We start from the raw sequence: 15,042 nt of genomic DNA on the forward strand, positions 1-15,042 counted from the left end.
TACATTGGTTTTGTGCACCATATTTACAAATACCTGGAATACAAAAAGAAGTAGTTAGTGAACAAAATATTAAAATGTGATAATAAATGGAATTAAGATGGATACATTATTACTCTACAAAGTAGTGTGAATAAGTAGAAAAGAAAAATATGAATTTTATTACAGGGGTTTAAGGGAAAATAGTTCAAACTATTGGTGTCAATTATTGTCTTGTAATAGACAAAGAATATTACTGGTTGATTCTTAAAGATAACTGTCCACTGAACTGAACTGTACTATGATTCAAATGATTTTTTAAAACAATGTATTTATAAAGAAATATATTCTGAACTATGTACAAAGTTATTTTTGTGTACTATTATGATATGTATATATTTTCAGTTCCATGTGTTTACAGTTTAATACATCAAGGAACAACCATAATGATAATAGTTTATATTTAGCAAGTGTTTACTATGGGCCACACACAGTTCTTAATGATTTCCGTATATTGACTGAATTCCTACAATATTCCTATGAGATATACTATTATTATTCTCATTTAATATATCAAGGAAATGGACCACAGTGAATTTTAAGTAATTTGCTCAAGCTAATGAGTGGTGGAATCAGAGTGTGAAATCAGGCATATAGTTCCAGAGTTTTTGTTTTTCAGTTCTTTTCAGTTCAGTCGCTCAGTCATGTCCAACTCTTTGCGACCCCATGAATCGCAGCACTCCAGGCTTCCCTGTCCATCACCAACTCCCGGAGTTCACCCAAACTCATGTGCATCTAGTTGGTGATGCCATCCAGCCATCTCATCCTCTGTCGTCCCCTTCTCCTCCTGCCCCCAATCCCTCCCAGCATCAGAGTCTTTTCCAATGAGTCAACTCTTCGCATGAGGTGGCCAAAGTATTGGAGTTTCAGCTTCAACATCAGTCCTTCCAATGAACACCCAGTCCTAAAGGACTGGTCTCCTTTAGGATGGACTGGTTGGATCTCCTTGCAGTCCAAGGGACTCTCAAGAGTCCTCTCCAACACCACAGTTCAAAAGCATCAGTTCTTTGGCGCTTAGCTTTCTTCACAGTCCAACTCTCACATCCATACATGACCACTGGAAAAACCATAGCCTTGACTAGACGGACCTTTGTTGGCAAAGTAATGTCTCTGCTTTTGAATATGCTATCTATGTTGGTCAAAACTTTCCTTTCAAGGAGTAAGTGTCTTTTAATTTCATGGCTGCAGTCACCATCTGCAGTGATTTTGGAGCCCCCCAAAATAAAGTCTGACACTGTTTCCACTGTTTCCCCATCTATCTGCCATGAAGTGATAGGACCAGATGCCATGATGTTTGTTTTCTGAATGTTGAGCTTTAAGCCAACTTTTTCACTCTCCACTTTCACTTTCATCAAGAGGCTTTTTATTTTTAGTTCCTCTTCACTTTCTGCCATAAGGGTGGTTAACCCCTCCCTAAAGAGAAAATGAACTCCTGAGTGTTAACAAAGAAAATGCTTGTCGCTTAATAAAAAAGAAAACAAGTGAACGTGATCTATGTTTATTTTAAGATCCTAGACTTTAAAGTTGTTTCTAAGTTATTAGTTCAGGGAAAAGGAGACAACCATAATGCCTTTAAACTTTGAAAAATAAAGTACATTTATTAGTGATATTTTATCCCATTTAAGATTAAATTAGGAATCTTAAATTCAAGATTACAATTTGAATATATTTCATGGTGATCTCAAAAAATTGTGTTTTAATAGGTAATTACTGGAAGCTATTAATAAATCTGTTGCAGAGGTCATGTGAATGATTTGATGGAGGAGTGTAACTATGCCTAATCAGAATTTTGAACTATAATAATGCTAGAAATGAAAGCTATTTGGTTTATTGGGCCAGCACAGAAATATGATATTTTCCTTGTATCTTTTGGTTCTTAATGAAGACTATTGTTTCTTTCTTTTAAAATATACTCTCCCATCTCAGCACAAAATACCAAAGCATTCAATTAATACAGGTATTTTTATTGTTTTTAGTCTTCTTGAAATTTCTGTTTTTTTATGAGCTTTTAAGTTCTAGATTTATATAGATTGTATTAGAGTTTGTGTACCTATTGATGCTTAATAAATATTTTTAATTTAATTCAGAATTATTACCTGAATGCCTAGTATGTGCTCAGAATTCTGCTTATTACATTAAGAGAGAGTGGGTCAGGGAAAGTAAAAAACATTAGTGTCTCTTAGAAGCTAGTGGTAGTAAAAAATGTAATCATTATTTTAGAGATATCTTCCCTGACCTCCTTTATTAACTAAACAAGCTCTCTTCCTGCATTTATTTTGTCTTAAATCTTGTTTGTTTTGGCATGCTTGTTAAATTAAAAAATCATTTTTTCTGTGATTAAAGATTTTTCACTCATGAATTGTGAGTGATTCACCCCTGAATCAGTAAGAGATTTACATAAAATCACAACTTCTGGAAATCTATTTAAGATTAAATTTTAATGTCAGGAATTTTCAAATTGACAGTGGGAAACGATGGTCTCTCAGCTCAGTCTATTTTAACAAAATTCCATAAACTCGGTATCACCGACTCAATGGACATGAGTTTGAGCGAGCTCTGGGAACTGTGAAGGACAGGGATGTCTGGCCTGCTGCAGTCTATGGGGTTGCAAAGAGTCGGACATGACTGAGCGACTGAACTGACTGATAAACTCTGTGACTTACACGACAAATATTTACTTCTCACTCTCTGAAGACTGGAAGCACAAGATCAGGTTCTGTGGAGAGTCCTATTCTGGGTTGCAGGGTGCCAACTTCTTATATCCTCATATGGCAAGAAGAGAGAGCTCTGGTCTCTTCATTGCCACTTAAGGACACCAATCCCATTCATGGGCTTCCCTGGTAGCTAAGCTGGTAAAGAATCTGCCTGCAGTGCAGGAGACCCTGATTTGATTCCTGGGTCAGGAAGTTTCCCTGGAGAAGGGATAGGCTAGGAAAGGCTACCCACTGCAGTATTCATGGGCATTCCTGCTGGCTCAGATGGTAAAGAATCCACCTACAATGTGGGAGACCTGGGTTAGATCCTTGGGTTGGGAAGATCCCCTGGAGGAGGGCATAGCAACACACTCCAATATACTTGCCTGGAGAATCCCCATGGACAGAGGAGCCTGGTAGGCTACAATCCACAGGGCTGAAAAGAGTTGGACATGACTGAGTGACTAAGCACAATCCCATTCATGAAGACTACTCTCATAAGTTGATTACTTCCCAGTTCTGTACCTCCAAATACCATCATGTTAGGGATTGTCACTGAAAGACACAAACTTTCAGTCTGTGACGGATGGTTGAGATCATAGACTTAGAAGTCATACAGACCAGAATTTAAATTGCATTATTTCCATCCCTTCCTAACTTAAATTCTCTAGGCCTCAGTTTCCACATCTGTTAAGAGGATTTTAAAAAGAGTTTATTGAGGAATTAGAGAAGCATCTAGTTAAAAACTTTTCCAGTAGCATGTATTCAAAATTGGCATTGATACTTGAAAGTTCTCTCAAGTGGCCAAAACTTTGATCAGGGATGTGCAAGGAATGTCTCATTTAATTGTAATCATTGAGGAGTTATAGATTGAAAAAAGACTCATTTATATCAGTATTTTCTTTACTGAGTAGTAGATTCATTTTGGAGAAGGCAGTGGCACCCCACTCCAGTACTCTTGCCTGGAAAATCCCATGGATGGAGGAGCCTGGTAGGCGGCAGTCCATGGGGTCGCTAAGAGTTGGGCACAACTGAGCAACTTCCCTTTTACTTTTCACTTTCATGCATTGGAGAAGGAAATGGCAACCCACTCCAGTATTCTTGCCTGGAGAATCCCAGGGACAGAGGAGCCTAGTGGGCTGCCATCTATGGGGTCGCACAGAGTTGGACATGACTGAAGTGACTTAGCAGCAGCAGCAGCAGCAGATTAATTTAAGAGATTTTTGAGCTATAATCTATTCATGACCTTTATGTCATTTATCAAGGTTTATGATGAGATTGGACTACCTGCATTTTAACACAGATTCACAGGCAATTTTGACATTCCAGAAGAGACTCTAAACTAGAAAGGTGAATATTATTATCTTTAAGGATGAAGAAAATCTGAGATTCAATATTTAAAAGGTTTAAAGACAGGGAAAAATATACATCTTTCATTAGAACTTCTGTAAAGAAGTTATTTTTAATGATTTATGGTTAAGAACACAGCTATGTAGACAAGACTACTTGGTTTGGAACCTTGGCTCTACCACTTTCTTGTTGTATGAATCGAGGCAAAATAATTACTTTTATATGCTTTAGCTTTCTTTTCATTTTTTTAACCTTAGTTTTCATTTTTGTGAAATGAAAATAGTTGTTTAGAGTTAATGCATTATAGTCATCACCATCATCTCCATATCGTGTTATAGTTTAAGTATCTTTTAAGTTTGTTTTTGGAGAATCGAGAAAAGCCAGTTAGCATCTTCCAGAATATAGGCTTCCAAAAGTTACTCCTTTTTGATGTTATCAGTCAGTTCAGTTCAATTCAGTTGCTCAGTCGTGTCCGACTCTTTGCGACCCCATGAATCGCAGCATGCCAGGCCTCCCTGTCTATTACCATCTCCCAGAGTTCACTCAAACTCAACATCCATCGAGTTGGTGATGCCATCCAGCCATCTCATCCTCTGTCATCCCCTTTTCCTCCTGCCCCCAATTCCTCCCAATAGTTCATTAATATTAAATTTTTAATTGTTAAAAGAATGTATATTGTACTTGAAGTTAAATACTCAAATTCAAACATATATCTAAATCTCAAATTGAAGATGTTTAGAGTTTATCAAAATTAATACTTTTATTGTTTCATACATACTTTCAAATGAAACCTATAGATATTGCTTTATTTTCCTATTTGTTTTTATATCCAGACACCTTATATTTGTATAAATTCTAAAAATATGTTTTACTTTCTTTTTAGCATTCTATACTTATAGTCTGATAGGCTTCTCAATAATTGTTTTCTTGTACTCTTCTGTTTTTAAGAATTCACTTTTTCAAAATGGAAACTGTCTTGAAAAATGGTAACCATAAAAAGGAATTGAAGAAGTAAGAAGATTTTTAGTATTTATTACATATTTGATTAAGATATACATGCTATATCCTTGAAATAGTTTAAAGATTTAACCTCAAAGAGGATGAGAGATTATCTCATATTTATGTTTATAGTTAAAGTTTAGGTGCTTAATAATAAGCAGGCTGTTGTTATAAGGTTATATTATATATTCTCATGATTGAGAAAACCTCCCTTATGCTCAGTTCCACTCCTAAACACATGGGTTGCACAGCTGCTATATGGTTGTACGCTGTCCCTTGTGTTTTAAGCCAACACAGCCTGCAAAAGGGTTGCATTTTGGAGCATGGTAGTAGCATGGCTGGTTGGAGACCCCAGAAGTGTAGCTGCCAGAATTCTTCCATCTGGCAGCAGTGCTGCTAGGCAGCTCCACACAGGACATAAATATATTTTTGCTGAGCCCTTTTCTTGTTGCAACAGCCATGAATGCCTAGGCAATGATGTGGAGGATGGAAAGATGGTCAAAGGAACTAACAGAAGGGTGTTTACTTGGAAGTAGTCTACTATTTAAGGTAAAAGAACATCCAATAAAGTATGAAGAAATGCATTTGAACTCTTAGTATAGATGCAAGAAGCTGACTAATAGTCTGTTAACTTTTATGAAGAGTTTTAAATGGAAGAATTTTGAAATTCTAGTGAAGCAAAGTTACTTAAAAATTATTCTTTATATGCATGGCAGAGGGTGACACAGAAATATAAATTTTTATTTTAAGGGAAAATAATTGTGATTGTTATCATTTGGTGAAAGTTTATTTCTAATTTCATTAAAAATTCCCAGAACATTGAGCATAAGTCAACATTCCATGGAGAAGGAGGTATGCAGCTTGCATGTGAGCATATCTGCATATCGGAGCACAAAATATTGACATGATAATTGCAGTCAAGCCTGAGTGAACAGTGGCCTGTGGGAATTCAGCTGGTGTTGTACCAACTGGATGGCTGCTCAGGACACAGTTTGAAATGCAAGGTGCAAGTTAGCACTTTATTCAGCACAGGCAGGCATCATTTAAAAATCCTTGGAGGCAGCCCTGGTGATGTGCAGATGTTAAAACAGTCTGTTCTGAAGTGCTGATATTTTTGAACACTATAAGAGACTTCTTGATTCTGGATAAAAAATATTTGCACAATTATTAAAGACATATAACACAATGTTTTCTAATTCTTTTATGGATATTTTAGATAAATGTTGAGTAAATATAGAAGTAACTGGGCATGTGATTTTAAAAAGGGAACAAGAAAATCAGAAACTAAATAAGGTCATTTAATTTCCAACTATAAAATAGAGAAGATTTTGTTTTGAGTTTCAACTTTGTGTACTTAGAAATGATGTCATCTAGTATACTGTTTAGTCATGTATTAAATCTAATCTGTTAATTCTGTTAAGTTATTGCTTCTTTGTTTAAAGAGTTATCAATACTCCATAATTTAAAAAATTTGGATTCAGATATTGTAGCCTAATTTTATTCTTTGTTCTAGTTTGGAGCTACCTGATTGAACAGGGTAAAAAGAATAATTTTTTATGTCTCAGGCTACCTCTTCCAGCACAAATTTTGGCTTTCACATATAGTTTATTTTTATTTTTTGTCCATGCCATGCAGCATATGAGATCTTAGTTTCCTGACCAGTGATTGAACCTGTGCTGCTGTATTAGACATGCAAACAAAATATAATAGGGATTCTGGATTATATAATAAAAATTAACTTCTGATCTTAGACAAAATAGGTATTTCAAGTGTACTTGGAGCTATAAAATATTTTTATACCAGAGTTGATTAGGATTTGTGGACTTAGTAATTTATTTTCATTCAGAATATTAGTTTTTTTTTTTTTTTTGTAGAGCTGGTTTTACTGTGGAATAAGTGTGTCTGAAAAATATTCATGTCAAGTTTTAAAGTTTTTCTCTTTTTCAAGTTATCTTATTATTATATTATTCATTGATACCATTCTAGTAATTTGCTATACATATTGAAAATAAAAAACAGTTATAAAGCAGTTTGTGAATAAAAGAATAAATAACTTGTAATGGTATAATTCTCACTTCCCAAATTTCCATTTTTATTAGTGTTACTGTTTCAGAATTTTAATGCTTAATAGAAATTGATAATGCATTTAAATGGAAAGCCCTTAATAAGAATAAAATATACATTTTAATAGATTCTGTTCTTAAAGGAAATGTTAATACAGTGTTTATATTTTTTGCATCAGTGTAATTTGTTAATTAAAAATAATCAACATCAGTGAGTTTTGCTGTCTTATTTTCTTTGTTTTCTAATTCAGGCCAATATCATTGCCTCATTTATAGTTAAATGTTTCTTTTAGACTCTAATATTTCATTTTTGACATCTCATTAAAAATGGGCTCAAGCCCAGAAAATATGATCCTGTCATATTGTATAATATATGGCATGGTCTGTAACACAATAAAATTTTGTTTCTTAATGCTTTAGAATAATTTCTCAGATTTTTGAGTTTAGAAAAATGGAAAAAAAGTTGGCATGGTAATTCATGTGGCTAAGTACAGCAATGTTAAATGTTTAAATGGGTCATACTCTTGGGAAAAGTGATTGGAGCTTTAAACTCGTACAAATTTGACAGCCTCTTTTCACTTCATTTTTCATCCTAAAGAAGTCTGCAAATATTCTTAGCTCACATCATTATTGCACATCAGTGGTTCTAATTAGCTAAACAGGAGTTTGTTTCAGTCATTGATCATCATCAGCTTCTTGACAGTATCTTTATTTTTAGTAACCTTTTTTTAATGTCTTGTAAATACATAGACTGTATATTAATTGAATTGACCAGATAGGTTGATGATCTTTAAACTCAAAGCAATTTTTTTCATTATATTATTCCAAGTAAAAAATATTGTATTCATATTGTAGCATTGTTTTCTTTTGTGAAAATTTTCCTGTTAGGAAAATATTAGACATCCAATGTGACCAGGAGGAGTTGCTGGACAAATCTCTATATAGATTTTAAACTGATTTTTTTTCAACTTCAAAACTGTAACATGGTAGTCTTTGGAATTTTTTGTTATAAATATATCATTGAGGTATATTTTGGAAGTTTATGTGAAGATTCATATTTCATTTATGACCTATCCTTTCAATATTATTCACCTTAATCGGTTGAGAAATGTGTCAGTTATTGTTATTTCAGTGATTCTGAGACTTTAGTGTGTATTAGAATGATCTGAGGCTTTGTCTCTTGTCAGTTTGGGCTACTATAACAGAATTCCATAGAATGGGTGGCTTAAACAACAAACATTTATTTCTCGTAGTTCTGGAGGCGAGGAAACCCAATATCAACGTGCCTGCCAACTCCATTCCTTGTGAGAGCTCTCTTGCAGATGGCTGCCTTCTTGAAGTATGCGCACATGATAGGAGAGAGAGATCATCTTTCTCTCTAATCTCTCCCACTAATCCTATTCGTGCGGGCCTTACTCTCATGACCCTTCCAAAGGCCCTACCTACAAATACCCTCTCACTGGGGATTAGGGCTTCAACATACGGATATGAAACATTCAGTCCATAGCATCTTTTTGTCCAACACAGATTGCTGGACTCCTCCCTCACAGTTTCTACTTTCAGGGTGCGTGGAGGAGGGGTACATTTCTAACAAGCTCCTAGGTGATGCTGATGCTTCTTTGGTGACCCACACTATGAATAGCACTGAGTTAGAGTGTGAGTGAGTTATGTACATACATGTATCATAGGAGATAATTGCTCTGGTACCAAGCTAATTTGGAAGCAGCAGGAATGCCTTTGTTTGGGGTTTGTGGCATATAGTCTACTTTTCCATTATCTCATTTAAAAGGACCATTAGAATTTATTTTGATGATAGTGTTTTAGAAGTGAGCGAATTAGAAAGAATTTATTTGTGTTAAGTTTAATTCCTGAGAAGTTAAACATAGATTCATAGTATATTCAGGAAGGAATTTATAGAGGAATTTTCTGACTAGAATTAATATCTTGACCGTCTCAACCTGGGCCTTTCTCCCTGACTAAACCCTATCATGCCCTGTTCGTTGGGATTTAAAGTTATTAATGTTTTTCCTGTGTGTGTATGTGTGTGTGTGTGCATGCTAAGTCATTTCAGTTGTGTCCAGCTTTTTGCAGTGCTATGGACTGTTGCTCGCCTGGCTTCTCTGTCCATGGGATTCTCCAGGCGAGAATACTGGAGTAGGTTGCTATGCCCTCGCCAGGGGATCTTCCCGACCCAAAGACTGAACCCGCATCTCTACGTCTCTTCATTGGCAGGCAGGTTCTTTACCACTAGCACCACCTGGGAAGCCCTCAGTTTTCTCTTGATCCATATACAGTTGACCCTGGAATGACTGGGGGTTAATCCTTGTATAATTTACAGTCAGCCTCCATGTTCTTGGTATCACTGCATCCGTAGTTTAACCAACTATGGACTTGTGGTTCTACAGTGTTTACTATTGACAGACATCCACTGTAAGTGGACACTGACAGTTCAAACTTGCATTGTTCATGAGTCAACTGTACCTTGAATAGAAGTAGCATTCTTTTGCAGCATTATGGTTTTATAATGGTAAATTACACATTCAAGTGAAAATTTGAGATTATATGTTAGTGACAAGTGATAGGCAAGGGGCATATATTTTTAATATATAAAATAGTTTTGTAAATCAATAAAAACAGTAAGATGTAAAATAGGGCTTCCCTGGTGGCCTAGAGGTTAAAGCGTCTGCTTGGAATGCGGGAGACCTGGGTTCGATCCCTGGGTTGGGAAGATCCCCTGGAGAAGGAAATGGCAACCCACTCCAGTACTCTTGCCTGGAGAAGCCTATGGAGGGAGGAGCCTGGTAGGCTACAGTCCATGGAGTATATTGCAGGTATATTGACAGGCAATGGCAAATTTACAGGGTAAAGGCATTTCAATTTCTAAAAGTATGTTTAGTTTCATTATTAATAAAAGAAGCACAAGTAAAAGGAAAGCCTGGTTGAAGACAGTGTATCGTGATCATACATTAAACATGTTAATGCCTAGTAAAGAGAAAATTAGCAAAATAGTAAAAATAGTAGTCATAGCATGTTTACAAAATTTCGAACATTTATTCCAACTCTCTCCATTTACCGTGTGCCTACATCCAGAGGGCTAAACATGGCTAGAGAAAAACTCTAAAACATGATGACTGGTCTTATATAAATTTAAATTTAGGACCATTAACCTCAGTGCTGAATACTAATTGGTAGTCATCCTATTTTTTTTTTTCTGCTTCACTTACTGGCTCAGTATCCTAGAATACTATTTTATGCTTACTCAATTGTCAGCTTTTTTTTTTTCAAGTTTTGGCCATGTGAGCAGCTTATGAGATTTTAGTCACCTGACCAGGGATCAAACTCAAGACTTTGGCAGTGAGAGCACCAACTCCTATCTAATGGACTGCCAAGGAATTCCCAACTTCTAAAACTTTGTTTGGATCTTCCCTGGTGGCTCAGATGGTTTCCCATTCTTACTCCTAACTGGTAGCTGTTATAGATTTGTCAAATTAACACTTAACTCTGTGTTAAGTAGAGCACAGAGTGGTGGATAGTAAACCATGATTCATCAGCAGACCACAATAAAAGTTGGAATAGAAAACTTTATTACTTACAGGTCCTGGAGAAAGTACTAAGCCTGCTTCAAGAGACAGCACAGGGAGGTCAAGGCAGAGAGCTCCAGAGAAGGACAGACCTGGGGCATATGCTTTATTAATGTTTGTGGGTGGCATGCTTTCAGGTAAGCCCCACAGAGGGTCTTATCTAAGGGGCACACAAGAGGGAGAAGTGTTGGAAGGTGGGGGAGACTGTTGATCACAAGGGCTACTGGGGAATGCATTCAGTTTAGTCGTGTCTGATTCTGCAACCCCATGAACCGCAGCACGCCAGGCCTCCCTGTCCATCACCAACTCCCAGAGTTCACTCAGACTCACGTCCATCGAATTGGTGATGCCATCCAGCTATCTCATCCTCTGTTGTCCCCTTCTCCTCCTGCCCCCAGTCCCTCCCAGCATCAGAGTCTTTTCCAGTGAGTCAACTCTTCTCATGAGGTGGCCAAAGTACTGGAGTTTCAGCTTTAGCATCATTCCTTCCAAAGAACACCCAAGACTGATCTCCTTTAGGATGGACTGGTTGGATCTCCTTGCAATCCAAGGGACTCTCAAGAGGATTCTCCAACACCACAGTTCTAAAGTCTCAATTCTTTAGAGCTCAGCCTTCTTCACAGTCCAACTCTCACATCCATACATGACCACTGGAAAAACCATAGCCTTGACTAGACGGACCTTTGTTGGCAAAGTAATGTCTCTGCTTTTAAATATGCTGTCTAGGTTGGTCATAACTTTCCTTCCAAGGAGTAAGCATCTTTTAATTTCATGGCTACAGTCACCATCTGCAGTGATTTTGGAGCCCAAAAAATAAAGTCTGACATCGTTTCCACTGTTTCCCCATCTATCTGCCATGAAGTGATGGGACCAGATGCCATGATCTTCGTTTTCTGAATGTTGATCTTTAAGCCAACTTTTTCACTCTCCTCTTTCACTTTCATCAAGAGGCTTTTCAGTTCCTCTTCACTTTCTGCCAAATGCATATCAGACCCTTAAATTTACTGTGACTCTGCAGGCTGCTATCTAAGGCATGAGCTTTCATGAGGGACTAGTGTCATTTCACACTTGCTGTTCTTTGAGTTATGCTCTGGCCTTAGTGCTTTGCACCTGGTACAGGTCCTGTGGCCTAAAAAACTCATGAGAGCTTCCCAGGTGGCTTAGTGTAAAGAATCTGCCTGCCAGTGCAGGAGATGCAAGAGATGTGGGTTTGATCCCTGGGTGGGGAAGGTCCCCTGGAGTCGGAAATGGCAACCCACTCCAGTATTCTTGCCTGGAGAATCCCGTGGACAGAGGAGCCTGTTGGGCTACAGTCCATGGGGTTGCAAAGAGTTGGACACAACTGAGCACACATGCATGCATCAGAAGCTCCATGATTCTCACTTCCTTCCTTTAAGTCTCCACCCAAATGCACCTTTAAGGACTTATTTATTAATTATTCCATAGCAACAAACAACCTTCCTCTTGCTGCCCAGTTCCTTAACACAAGGCATGTCTTTCTCTGTTACCCTAGTTCATTGCCCTTATTATACTTAAAGTCAAACTTACTATGCTAAATTATTGGAAGTCTGATTTAAAATTTTTAATGTATTATTGCTATCTGCATTTGTCTCCTTTAATTATTGATATGCTTTTCCTTCTTTTTCTAAATTGGAATATACTTGATATATAATATTAGTTTCAGGTGGACTACATAGTGATTTGAAATTTGTATACATTATGGAATGATATGGTAAGTCTAGTAAACCAATTGTCCCCATATAAACTTATTACACTCTTATTGACCCTATTCCTTATCTTGTATGTTGCATCCCTGTAGTTTGTTTGTTTTAGAACAGGAGATTTGTATTTTTAATCCATTTCACCTATTTCTCTCCCTTTCTTCTCTGGCAATACCTATTTGTTTTCTGTATCTGTGAGTGTTCTGTTTGTTGTTCTGTTTTTCTGATACCACATGTAAGTGAGCTCATACGATATTTGTCTTTGTCTGTATGACTTTTTCATTTAGCATAATTCCTCCTAGATCCATTCACGGTCTTGCAAATGGCAAGATTTCATTTTTTATACCTGAGAAATATGCCATTGTGTGTGTGTGTGTGTGTGTGTGTGTATATATATATTATATAAAGAAATATATCACATCTTTATCCATTCATCTATTGATGGGCACTTAGGTTGCTTCCATAACTTGGCTATGATAAATAATGCTACAGTGACCCTTAGTATGCTTTTATCTTTTTGAACTAGTGTTTTTGTTTTCTTTGGGTTAGATACCCAGAAGAGAAATTGCTGGATCATTATGGCAGTTATATTTTAAACTTTTTGAGGAAACTTTGTACTGTTTTTCATAATGGCTGCACTAATTTACACCCCACCAACAGGGCACATCCTTTCCGGTACTTTTTACCTGTTGTCTTTTTGATGATTGGCATTCTCACAGGTGTGAGGTGGTACCTAATTTCATTTCCCTTATATAGTGATGTTGAGCCCCTTTTCATGTTTCTAGTGACCATCTGTCTTTTTTTGAAAAATATCTATTCAGATCATCTGCCCACTTTTAAATCAGTTTTTTTATATTTAGTTGTATGAATTCTTTGTATATTTTGGATATTAACCCCTTATCATCAGTTATACTGTGTATAAATATCTTCTCCCATGTACTATCTTGCCTTTTCATTTAGTTAATTATTTTCTTCAGTGCAAAAGTGTTTTAGTTTGATGTAGTCCCATTTATTTAATTTGCTTTTGTTTCTTAATTTCCCTTTGCGATAGTTCATTGTTAATATGTAGACATATAACAGATTTTGATGTATTTTGTATCCTGTACCTAATTGGATTCATATATTAGTTCTAGTAGTTTTTTGGTAGCTCTTTTAGCATTATATGTACTATCATGTCAAGTGCAAACAGTGCCAGTTTTACTTTTTTCTTTTCAATTGGAGTTTATTTATTTTCCAGATCTGATTGCTGTGGCTAGAAATTCTAATAGTTTTTTTGAATAAAGTGGTGAGAGTTGGCATCTTTGTCTTGTTCCTTATCTTAGATATAATACTTTCAACTTTTGACCTTTGAGTATTATGTTGGCTGTGAGTTTTTCATATATAGCTTTTATTATATTGAGGTAATTTCCCTCTATTTCCACTTTGTGGAGAGTTTTTATTGTACATGGTTGTTGAATTTTTGTCAAAAGTTTTTTTCTACATCTACTGAGATGATCATATGATTTTTGTTCTTCAGTTTTTTTAAATGTGGTGTATTACATTGATTTGTGGATAGTGACCATCCTTGCATCCCTGGGATGAATCTCACTTGGTCATGGGGGTTTCCCTTGTGGCTCAGCTGGCAAATAATCCACCTGTAATGTGGGAGACCTGAGTTTTATCCCTGGGTTGGGAAAATCCCCTGGAGAAGGGAACGGCTACCCACTCCAGTATTTTGGCCTGGAGAATTCCATGGACTGTATAGTACATAGGGTCAAAAAGTCGGACATGAATGAGCAGCTTTCACTTTTCATGATCCTTTTAATGTCTTGTGGACTTGTTTTACTAATATTTTATTGAGTATTTTTGCATGTATGTTCATCAGTGACATTAATCTGTAATTTTACTTTTTTAGATGCTTTTTCTAGTTGTGGTACATGGTTATCCTGACCTCATAGAATGAGTTTGGAAGCATTCCTTCCTGTACAGTTTTTTGGAATAGTTTGAGAAGCACAGGTGTTCAGTTCAGTCCAGTCACTCAGTCATGTCCAACTCTTTGCGACCCAATGAACCACAGCACGCCAGGCCTCCTTGTCCATCACCAACTCCCGGAGTCCACCCAAACCCATGTCCATTGTATCAGTGGTGCTATCCAACCATCTCATCCTCCATCGTCCCCTTCTCCTCCTGCCCTCAATCTTTCCCAGCATCAGGGTCTTTTCGAATGAGTCTTCACTTTGCATCAGGTGGCCAAAGTGTTGGAGTTTCAGCTTCAACATGAGTCCTTCCAGTGAACATCCAGGACTGATCTCCTTTAGGATGGACTGGGTGGATCTCCTCACAGTCCAAGGGACTCTCAAGAGTCTTCTCCAACACCACACTTCAAAAGCATCAATTCTTTGGCGCTCAGCTTTCTTTATAGTCCAACTCTCACATCCATAAATGACGACTGAAAAAACCATAGCCTTGACTAGACAGACCTTTGTTGGCAAAATAATGTCTCTGCTTTTGAATATGCTATCTAGGTTGGTCATAACTTTCCTTCCAGGGAGTAAGCATCTTATAATTTCATGGCTGCAGTCACCATCTGTAGTGATTTTGGAGCCCAGCAAATTAAAGT

The 15,042-nt window shown here is 36.8% G+C and overlaps 1 protein-coding gene across 5 annotated transcripts in view; it reads left to right on the forward strand.

Moving 5' to 3' along the window:
• Positions 1 to 15,042, forward strand: part of CNTLN (centlein) — a 357,018-nt gene that overhangs the window by 72,809 nt on the left and 269,167 nt on the right. The window lies entirely within an intron of this gene.

This window comes from Bos mutus, chromosome 8, assembly GCF_027580195.1.
Source record: "Bos mutus isolate GX-2022 chromosome 8, NWIPB_WYAK_1.1, whole genome shotgun sequence".
In the NCBI taxonomy this organism is placed as follows: domain Eukaryota; kingdom Metazoa; phylum Chordata; class Mammalia; order Artiodactyla; family Bovidae; genus Bos; species Bos mutus.